A 9,771-nucleotide genomic window follows, 5' to 3' on the forward strand; every position below is an offset into this window, starting at 1 on the left:
TGCTTTTTTTTCTTGTTTTTTTAAAGGCCTATCATTTGCAGGGAAGGAAAGAGATGATGATGGCGCAATGGGTTTGTTAATACAGTCAGAGAGGGAAAAGATCCAGATTATAAGTGACTAATTTGATGTTGATATCACTGTTGACAATAAAATAATACTGTGACAAATAATTTTTAAAGATGACCAGTGGGTCAGTGTGAGTCTCTGCAGGACAGGTCAGTGGCACATTCAATTTTTTGTCCCCTGTAGTGTTTAGTGGAAGTACTAGATACAAAGTGATTATTTGCAAAATGAATGAAAAATAAAACCCAACAAAACAAACACCCAGGAAACTCTCAGCCATGTATTGAATCTAATTAGTTCCTTTATTTAAAGCACCAAAAGTGACTGTCATGGGAACAAACAGCATGTTCAGAGAAAAAACAGGAGTTGAGGAGAACAGAGATGATTATATGATGAGAAGAAAACCTGTCTGCGGGGTGTGTTTAGCATAATAGTTCACTTTTAACCCTTCGAGCCCTACCGTTCCCAAAATAGTTCCCTGGGCATCGACAATTAAACCAAATGGAATATTTTGATTTCTAATCATCTCTTCTGTGAGAAATTATGGACTTTTATACACCCGGGCACAGCGTCTTATTTTTAAATGTTTTTCGAGAGCTCGTTATTTCTTCTGCATATTGTTCTGAAGATCTAGATTAAGTTATGCTAAATTATGCTAAATTCAGCTAAATTTTAAAATAGTTCAATAACTAGGACATTTTGTAAAATTCTAATCTCAGAGGATAGATCTGTACTTTTTATTTTCTGATGATAACCGATATCTAATTCCCTTTAAGGAAAAGACTGTTGCCCTCCTGTTTTCAACTCAATGGCCCGGGTAATATAATAGTTGCAGCAAATTTAGACATTCTGCATAGGCTGGGACAGTAAGCAAGAACAAAGAAGAAATGCTAAGATTCCCTCTTTGATTTACCTTTAATGCCTTCAAAGCAGAAATAGCCTTTTTAATATCTGAGTCCTAAGGACTGCTTTAGAAACTATGCTCTTTGCTACTTAGCCATTGAGAAGATATGGGTCTGGGGAGGGGGAGATGTTTTGTTTTTGTTTTTGTTTTTGTTTTTCCTTCCTAAATTCAAAATGCACCTAAAACTTTCTGGATGCCAGATATGCTGATGAGTCATGAAATTAGCAAAATTCAGAGATGCAATTTAATGAGGGGATTCCAAATCCAACCTCCGCTCCAAGAAATACGTGATTACGTTTCCTCAAAGGGAAATTACACAGCCAATTTCTTTTTTTTTTTTTTTAATTTTTTTATTAGACAGAGAGAGAGTACAAGCAGGGGGAGCAGCAGAGGGAGAAGGAGAAGCAGGCTCCCCGCTGAGCAGGGAGCCTGATGTGGGGTTCGATCCTAGGGCCCCAGGATCATGACCTGAGCCGAAGGCAGACGTTTAACCGTCTGAGCCACCCAGGCACCCCACAGCCAATTTCTAATTGTGCAAGAACTCACTGACTAGTCAGTAGATTGACTAGACCACTTGTTTTTCTTTTACCTACCCGCCTTCTAACCTTGGGACATTTCCTTAGTCCTTAGCAGCTCCAAAGAGTATGAAGGAAAAGATAAGGAAGATGCAGCTCTAATAAATTTTTACTTAGGCAGAATTATCAAACTAGGTTAGGAAGGTTAAGATATGTAGGAAAAGAAAAATATTGTCAACTTTAGTATAATTTTCCATATTATCTATGGGTTTTAAATATTCTTAGCCATAATAAGGTGAGCAATGGTACGAGAGAATAACTCAGATTTTTTGAAATGTTCAAAATTGAATTATTTTGTGATTGTGTTATCAGAGCCTCAAGACCTGAGAACAAACTAGCAGACAGAGGTTGGGGTTTGATTGGAGGAACTGGAACGCTTCCATCTACAACTGTTTTGGAAAAGGATAATTCCTCTGTACAGGGAAAGAGCTATTTCATGGCTCAGTGATGGATATTCCATGATTTGGCCAATCAGGGATGAAGGTGTAAACCAGGGGTAGAATGTGCTAGAAATTATAAGGAGGATAATATAGAAAGAAGAAAGTAAGGAGGAAATTGGTGGGGCTTATGCAAAATTTAGGATTCCCAGGCTTCTGTTTCAGGGATCTTAGTCCCAGGCTCCATATTTACACTGAAACCTTGAGAAGGGCACTTATTTCTCTAAGCCACGATTTCCTTGTCTTTCAAATAAGGATAATTTCTTTCATATGTAAACATATATCTTTTGTTATAAAGAAGAAAGGAGACATGTATAAAAGCTTTTTGAAAAATTACTTTTAGAATGTATAAATTGAACAAAGTTCCTTTTGGAGGATGAATTAAAATGGTGGTTCTAGAAAATGAGTTGAACTGTTCCTACTTGAGATTTCTGTGAGACCAGAGCAGGCATCCAGGTGAATCTGCATTTCATAGCACATTGAAGGAGAAATGTGAATGGAAAGTAGGGAGAGAAGAGGAAAGGTCTAATAGGTATTGAATATTTGCTACCCACTGGGCACATTCCATTTACTACGCTATGTAATCCATCACCAACCCTGTGAGATGGTTAGTATTCTCCCTACTTTACAACAGAAGCTCAGAGGAGTTAAGGAATTTGTCCAGGTTCACAAAGTTAGTATGAGCATGAGACAAGCCTTGAACCAGGGCATAGCTGGCCTTACACTCAGGCTTTACACACCCACCAGAGCATCGAAGTTGTCCAGTGAAGAGTCCTTCAATGGTGTCATAGGAGAGGAACTGGAAAGCCCAAAGGATTCAGTCTGTATAGCTTCAAGAAGCCAACTACTACAAGTCCCAAGTGTCATAGAAACCTTGTGGTTTCTTTATCTGTAAAATTTGAGGAAATGTTGCAAACTACTCCACCAACCTGTTTGTTTAAATAGAAAATAATGTCTTTTATTATTCTCCATTAAGTAAAACTAAGATTCCAAAACAAGGAGTTATATTTATTTTAGGATTTTTTAGATGTTCCTTGCTGTGTTGTCAGGTACCCACTAAAGATGGTCTGCTCAAGGATTAATACTCTGAAAAAAGGAGGGAAGACAAGGATATTTCCACTATTTACAGGCTGCAAATTTTCAATCTAATGCCTAGATTTTGCTTTAGGACAGTGTTTTACTATTATTATTATTATTATTATTATCATCATCATTATTTAGTGTCACATAGAAGATTTTGGAGTCTGAAACTGTATCCACTAAAAGTACCTTTTCTTCATTGTCTGGTATGTGCAAAAGCCTAAACAGCTCAGAATCTGCTTGTATTTTAGAGTCAAGTAGCAGGTCATGTTAGAGAGAGCACTCTGGATTTTGTAGTAAAATTAATTGATTTCAAAGCCCTTCTCTGCCACTAATTTGAATCTCAGTTTCTACATCTCAACTTACATGCAGGGTTATTGTGATAATCGTTTACTAATTATGTAAAATGCCTGGCACTCAGTCAGTAATGAATAAATGGAGAATATTTTTATTTTAATTCCATTTTGCTGTTTCAAAGGAGAATTATACCTAATACTAATGGTCTTACAATTTTCATGCCTCTATGCAAGGAAATATTCTATATTGTGGTCAGTTGCAAGATAGTTAACAAACTCTTGGAAGAATAAACTAGCAGTAATCTCAAAGTTTATCCAATCCAGCCTACCCGTCTGATTTTTTAAAGTAATTTTCATTTGTAACTTCAGATAGTTTAAAAAGTTAAATAGGCCTACTAGACTTATTAGATAGATAGATAGATAGATAGATAGATAGATAGATAGATAGATAGCAATCCCCTATTCTCTTTTCTACTCTATTCCCCAGAGGCCTTTTAGCTATTTATTTTGATGCTAGCATTTATATTTCTAAAAAAATCTTTTATACATACAGCTTTTGTCTCTGTTTTAGATATGATTCCACTGTTTTCCAACTTCTGATATTGCAGAGAAGTTAAGAGTTATTCTTATTTCATATACTTTGTAGGTGATCTAATTGTTGTTGTTGTTGTTGTTTTTCTGTACTAATTTAGGATCCTCTCTTTATTTCTGGACTTCTGAGGTCCCAAATAAAATACATTGAGATAGACTTTTTTTCATTCATCATGCTGGGCTCTTGTGGGGCTGATGCAGTTTGGAGACTCAATTCTGGAGGATGTTCTTGCATGATTTCTTATGTAACATGGGAAAAAATTATTCTGGGAAAAATCACTTTCAGAAGCCCTTATTTGCCTGTTCTACCTTTTATTTTGTAAAAAATCTTTTGTCTTTTTTGTAAATCATTTCACTTTTTGATTCAATTTCTAGGAAATTTCCATGACTGAATATTCCAATCTTTCAATCAAATTTCTTATTTTTTTTTAAGATTTTATTTATTTATTTGACAGGGAGAGACACAGCGAGAGAGGGAACACAAGCAGGGGGAGTGGGAGAGGGAGAAGCAGGCTTTCCGCTGAGCAGGGAGCCCGATGCAGGGCTCAATCCCAGGACCCTGGGATCATGACCTGAGCCGAAGGCAGACGCTTAACGACTGAGCCACCCAGGCGCCCCTCAAATTTCTTATTTTTAATCGTATTTTAACTTCCAAGAACTCATTCTTTTTTTTATTTTTGTTTTTTTAAGTAGGTTACACGCCCAACATGGGGCTTGAACTCACAACCCTGAGATCAAGAGTCACATGCTCTACCAACTGAGCCAGCCAGGCACCTCTCCAAAAACTCATTCTTAGTCCATGATGATACAAGTTAAGTTCTTCTATTCTCTGCATTATCTCAATTTCTTTGGTCTCTTTTGTCCATATCCTCCCCCAAATATTTGGTGAATCTTGGTAGCCCATTCATATTTAAAGTTGAGATAACAAAGAGCTGTTCAGAAGTTCTTTGTCCACGGGTGGGCCTTGTCCGCCAATGGACTTCACAAGTAAATCATCAAATGGCCAAACAAATGTTTCATTGAATACCCTCCAGATGTCAATGTTTGTGGATCTTCTCTCTAGAGAAGTTCAGTCTTAGTAAATAATCTTTGAATCGCAGATGGCTGAGTCTGAGGCTGGTGGTCTTCCTTCTGGTGATGGGAGAAATGGAGTTTCACCTTCACTATGCAGCCTTTCACTCAATCCCCTTTTACGACCTCTCCAAAGTGCAGTAATGTTTTCCAGTGCTCATAGATCTCACAGGCTGTACCAGGTGCTCCTTCTCCCAAAATGAGCTGGCTTTATGTAGAGTGCCGTGGACAGCTAAAGCTTCAGAGCGCCAGCTGGGGGAAAATACCTCGGCACCTGTCAATATGTGCTGCTCTCTTCCTCATATTTGCATGAGTCCAGAAACCAATGGGTATAAATATGAGTGGCCCCTCTAACTACTGTACCTAATAACTGCAATCATTTTTGTCCCAATTACTACAAACTTGGGTTCAGTGGATGTGGATATGCTAGGGGCTAAAAGAGAAATCCCTGCATCAGGGAACAGAGATACAGTGCCAGTAATGGAAGCTGAGGTGGATACCTGGCCATTTTGGGCTTCTTGCGCCACTGAACCAACAGCCACGGAAGAGGGTCACTGTACTAGATAAGTGATTTATTCTGATTACCAGGGGGAAATTTGGTTGCTGCTACACAATAAAGGCTAAAAGGACCATCCATGTTGAAACCCAGGGCATTCACTAGGGCACATTTTAGTTGACCATACTCAATAGTCCTGATCCATGGAAGATTGCATCATGTCAATTAAAAACCAGACATCAAAGACTCAAATCCTTTAGGGATAAAAGTTTGAATACCCCCGTAAATACTACCATCCAGCTGACATGCCACCAAAGGAGAAGAGCACATGTAATGTGTGGTAGGTGAAGGTAGCTATGATAATCAACTTAGCCCGCATAACCATCTACACAAGTGGAATCGAACACAGCTGTATTTTGTGTAACTAATCCCTTTTACCACACTGTATTATGTGACCTCTGGCTTTACCTCATGTTTTATATGTTAGGTGAGAATATCAAGGGATTTTTATCATCCTGCCATGATAACAGCTAATGGGACTTCATACACTCCTCTGTTAGGAAAATGAAGATTTTATTCCAATGAAATGCAAGAGTGGATGTTGCAAATCAAAAGGAGTGGACTGTTGGGATGACTTCTGTTTGGCACCCCCTCCAGATCCATTTTCCACTATTTTTTAACCTTTTCTCAGTCCTTACCACCACCCCTCCCCCCCCCCCCCCACCATCACCACCACAAGACTCTCATTATCACAAGCTGGCCTATATGGGCCACACCAAAAGCTTCTTGTTGGGTTTGGACAATGGGGAATCCTGGCAGTAGACTGCCGGGAAGGGAGGGGTATGAGACAGAGAATTTACTCCATTGGTTCTCTCCCTGAAGGGTTGCCTGGAGTTGGCTAGTTTCCTCAACCAAAGGTCACTCACTACTCCTTTTAAGAGCGACTGACTCTTGGGCCCTGTGGGTGGCTCAGTCAGTTAAGCATCTGAATCTCAATTTCTGCTCAGGTCATGATCTCAGGGTTGTAAGACTGAGCCCCACAAAGGGCTCTGCACTGGATGTGGAGCCTTCTTGGGATTCTCTCTCTCTCCCTCTGCCCCTCTCCCACTCCCTCTCTAAAAAAAAAAAAAAGAATAATGACTTCTTTTTTTTTTTTTTTTTTTTTTAAGATTATTTGACAGAGAGAGACACAGCGAGAGAGGGAACACAAGCAGGGGGCAGTGGGAGAGGGAGAAGCAGGCTTCCCACCGAGCAGGGAGCCCGATGCGGGGCTCGATCCCAGGATCCTGGGCAGACGCTTAACGACTGAGCCACCCAGGCGCCCCAGAATAATGACTTCTTTAAAAAATAAAAAGCAACTAACTCTACACAACATTTTTTCCCCTTTCTCTTATGCTTTCCTTTTTTTTTTTTTCTAGACTCTATTTATTTGTCAGAGAGAGATTGAGAGAGAGAGAGCACAAGCAGGGGGAGCAGAGGCAGAGGGAGAAGCAGGCCTCCCGCTGAGCAGGGAGCCCAATGTGGGGCTCGATCCCAGGACCCCAGGATCACGACCTGAGCTGAAGGCAGACACTCAACAACTGAGCCACCCAGGCGCCCCAAGAATAATGACTTCTTTAAAAAATAAAAAGCAACTAACTCTACATAACATTCTTTCCCCTTTGTCTTATGCTTTCAAGGTTAAAATAATATCTTGGCTGGGGCGTTTAAACAAAGTGTAAACAAATTTCTGTTCAGTGTTAGTCTCCCTCCATATACTTACACACATACATACTATAAACATTTTGCCATCAGTAACACTAAAAATATTACACTTTGGCTATATCCCAGTGGACATTTGTCTTAATTTCCTGAGGATCCATTTTTAAGAAGTGAAATTGATGGCTCATGCACTGTGAATATTTTTAAGTATCTTAACACAGATTTCCATATTGCCCTCTAGTAAACTTATGTCAGCTTATACTAATTTACATCGGGCCTATATGAGGCAACTTAATTCATTCAACTTTAGTTAAAGCTAGGTGTTAATATTTTATAATTTGGAAATTTATGGATGAAACAAATTCATTGTTTGTTTAATTTGCATTTCTTTTATTATCTCTTAAGTTGAACATTTTCATATGCTCACTTTCCATTTAAAAGATTTTATTTATTTATTTATTTATTTGAGAGAGAGAGAGAGAGAGAGAGAGAATGAGCGGGCAGAGGAGCAGAGGGAGATGGACAAGCAGACCCCGTGTTGAGTATGGAGCCCCACGAGGTGCTCAATCTCAAGACCCTGAGATCACATCCTGAGCCAAAATCAGGAGTTGGATGCTTAACCAAATGAGTCACTCAGACGCCCCTCACTTTCCATTTATATACCTGTTTTTGGTAAATTGACTATTTCATCCTTTGCCTTTTTGTCTAAGAGATTTCATCTCTTTTTTCTCATGTCAAAATACTTAGCCCTTGTCAATATTTATCTCTGATAACAAAAAGAGCAAAAACAAGAAATAAAGGGCACAATTGAATTTTTTCAGTGTAGGATTTCTGAAGGACTGAATCAGAGATATTTTTCAGAGTTATTTTTAGGGTAAATTGTATTCTCTTCTTGAAAATACACTATGATTATCATTAACATCACCAGGAACTGCATGAATAAGTTATCAACAGAAAAAAGAGTCTCTTAGAGTAGATATCAAAACTTACAATGTAGTGTTATTTAAAATGCTAGCCTAGAAAATAAGAGTTTCTTCATGAAAAGAGACTGGAGTGGCCCAGTTTCATGAAGGAGTAGAATTGTGAAATAGGTCTGGAAAGACAAGAAGGAAGAAAAATAATGATATAGAAGTCTGAACACCTGCCCCTCAATCCACATCAGACTTTCGAGCATCTGGTATCTACGACAGAGAGTTGTGATAAGGATCAAATGACATAGTATATTGTTTCTGAAACTTGGGTCAGCCAGTTGACAGAGGCTGCCACCATGCATTACTTCACATTCATCCTCAACTCCTTCTCCATAGCACACTTCCTAGAAAGGCTACACTCATTTCCTGTATCTCTTCCATAAGGGGTGCCCATGTGATATAACTGGTTATAAACAAAGAGCTAATAGGGGTACTTCTTTTTCCTTCCTGTTATATGATAAATGCCCTTTCCGTCTTTGGCTGCCATAGTGAGAGGAGCTGCCGCCATGTCTGCCCACCTGCAATGGATGGTCCCTGCGGAACTGCTCCAGCTTCCTGATGAAGAGGAACAAGCAGACGTTCAGTACCGACCCCAATAACCTGAAGGCTCACAACTCCTTCTGCTGCAATGGGCTGATTCACCGCTAGACTGTGGGCGTGGAGCCTGGGGCTGAGGGCAAAGGTGTAGTGGTGGTCATAAAGCCAAGATCCCACCAGCAAAAACCCACCAGCACCTACTTGAGGACCACCATAAACAAGAATGCCCAGGCCACCCTCAGCAGCATCAGGCACATGATCTGCAAGAACAAGTACCGCCCAGATCTGTGCATGGCCGCCACTCGCACAACCAGAGCCATCTTGCACAGTCAGAAGCCTGTGATGGTAAAGAAGAAGCAGCCTGCCTTACCAAGAGCTCCAGAGCACCCTCCCCCCACCTCCAAAGCGTAAAGATGTCAACCGCCTGAAAAAGAAAGAGAGAGAGAGAGAGATGCAGATGGGGCAGCCATCTTGAAACAAAGATGCAAAACACACTAGGTTTGATAGAGTAGAAAGATATTTTTTTACGCTGTGTTCTTGAGGTGTTGCCCAATCCCAGCCTGCCCAACTCTGGACTATCTCCCACCTTACCTCTGGTTATGTGAAAATCTATACTGTTATTTGTCATCTACTATGATGGCACAAGCCATCATATCCTGACTATTAGAAACATTGAAATTGGATGTTCACCTACCCAAATTTCTAGACCCTTACTTTTTATGCCCTTCAGGACCCCAAGAGAAGGAATTTAAATTAGCTTCTGAGTTGGGATTCATACAACTTGACTGATAGTCTAGAGCCCTTCCAAAGGAAACCAAAAGAAAACACAGCGGAATCTCTACAAGGAAGTATGTATGAATGTTTCACAGAGGCATGAGTGACACTGACATCATTGTTTGGACCAGGTGTAAGAACTAGTAGAATTTCTGGGTAGAGAGTGAGGTGCTACAGCCCTTTGTGAATTTTAAGAGGCAAACAGCTATGATATAAAGAACAAAACAGTATTCCCAGAGGTCAAACAGCTCTGCTGAGGAAGCCCCCTCAAAGAG

The 9,771-nt window shown here is 39.9% G+C and overlaps 1 pseudogene; it reads left to right on the top strand.

The window, feature by feature from the left end:
* Positions 1-8,691: 8,691 nt before the first annotated feature.
* LOC116646028 lies at positions 8,692-9,133 on the top strand (annotated as a pseudogene).
* Positions 9,134-9,771: the final 638 nt, after the last annotated feature.

Source organism: Phoca vitulina, unplaced genomic scaffold (genome assembly GCF_004348235.1).
Source record: "Phoca vitulina isolate PV1807 unplaced genomic scaffold, GSC_HSeal_1.0 scaffold35, whole genome shotgun sequence".
NCBI classification, from domain to species: Eukaryota; Metazoa; Chordata; class Mammalia; order Carnivora; family Phocidae; genus Phoca; species Phoca vitulina.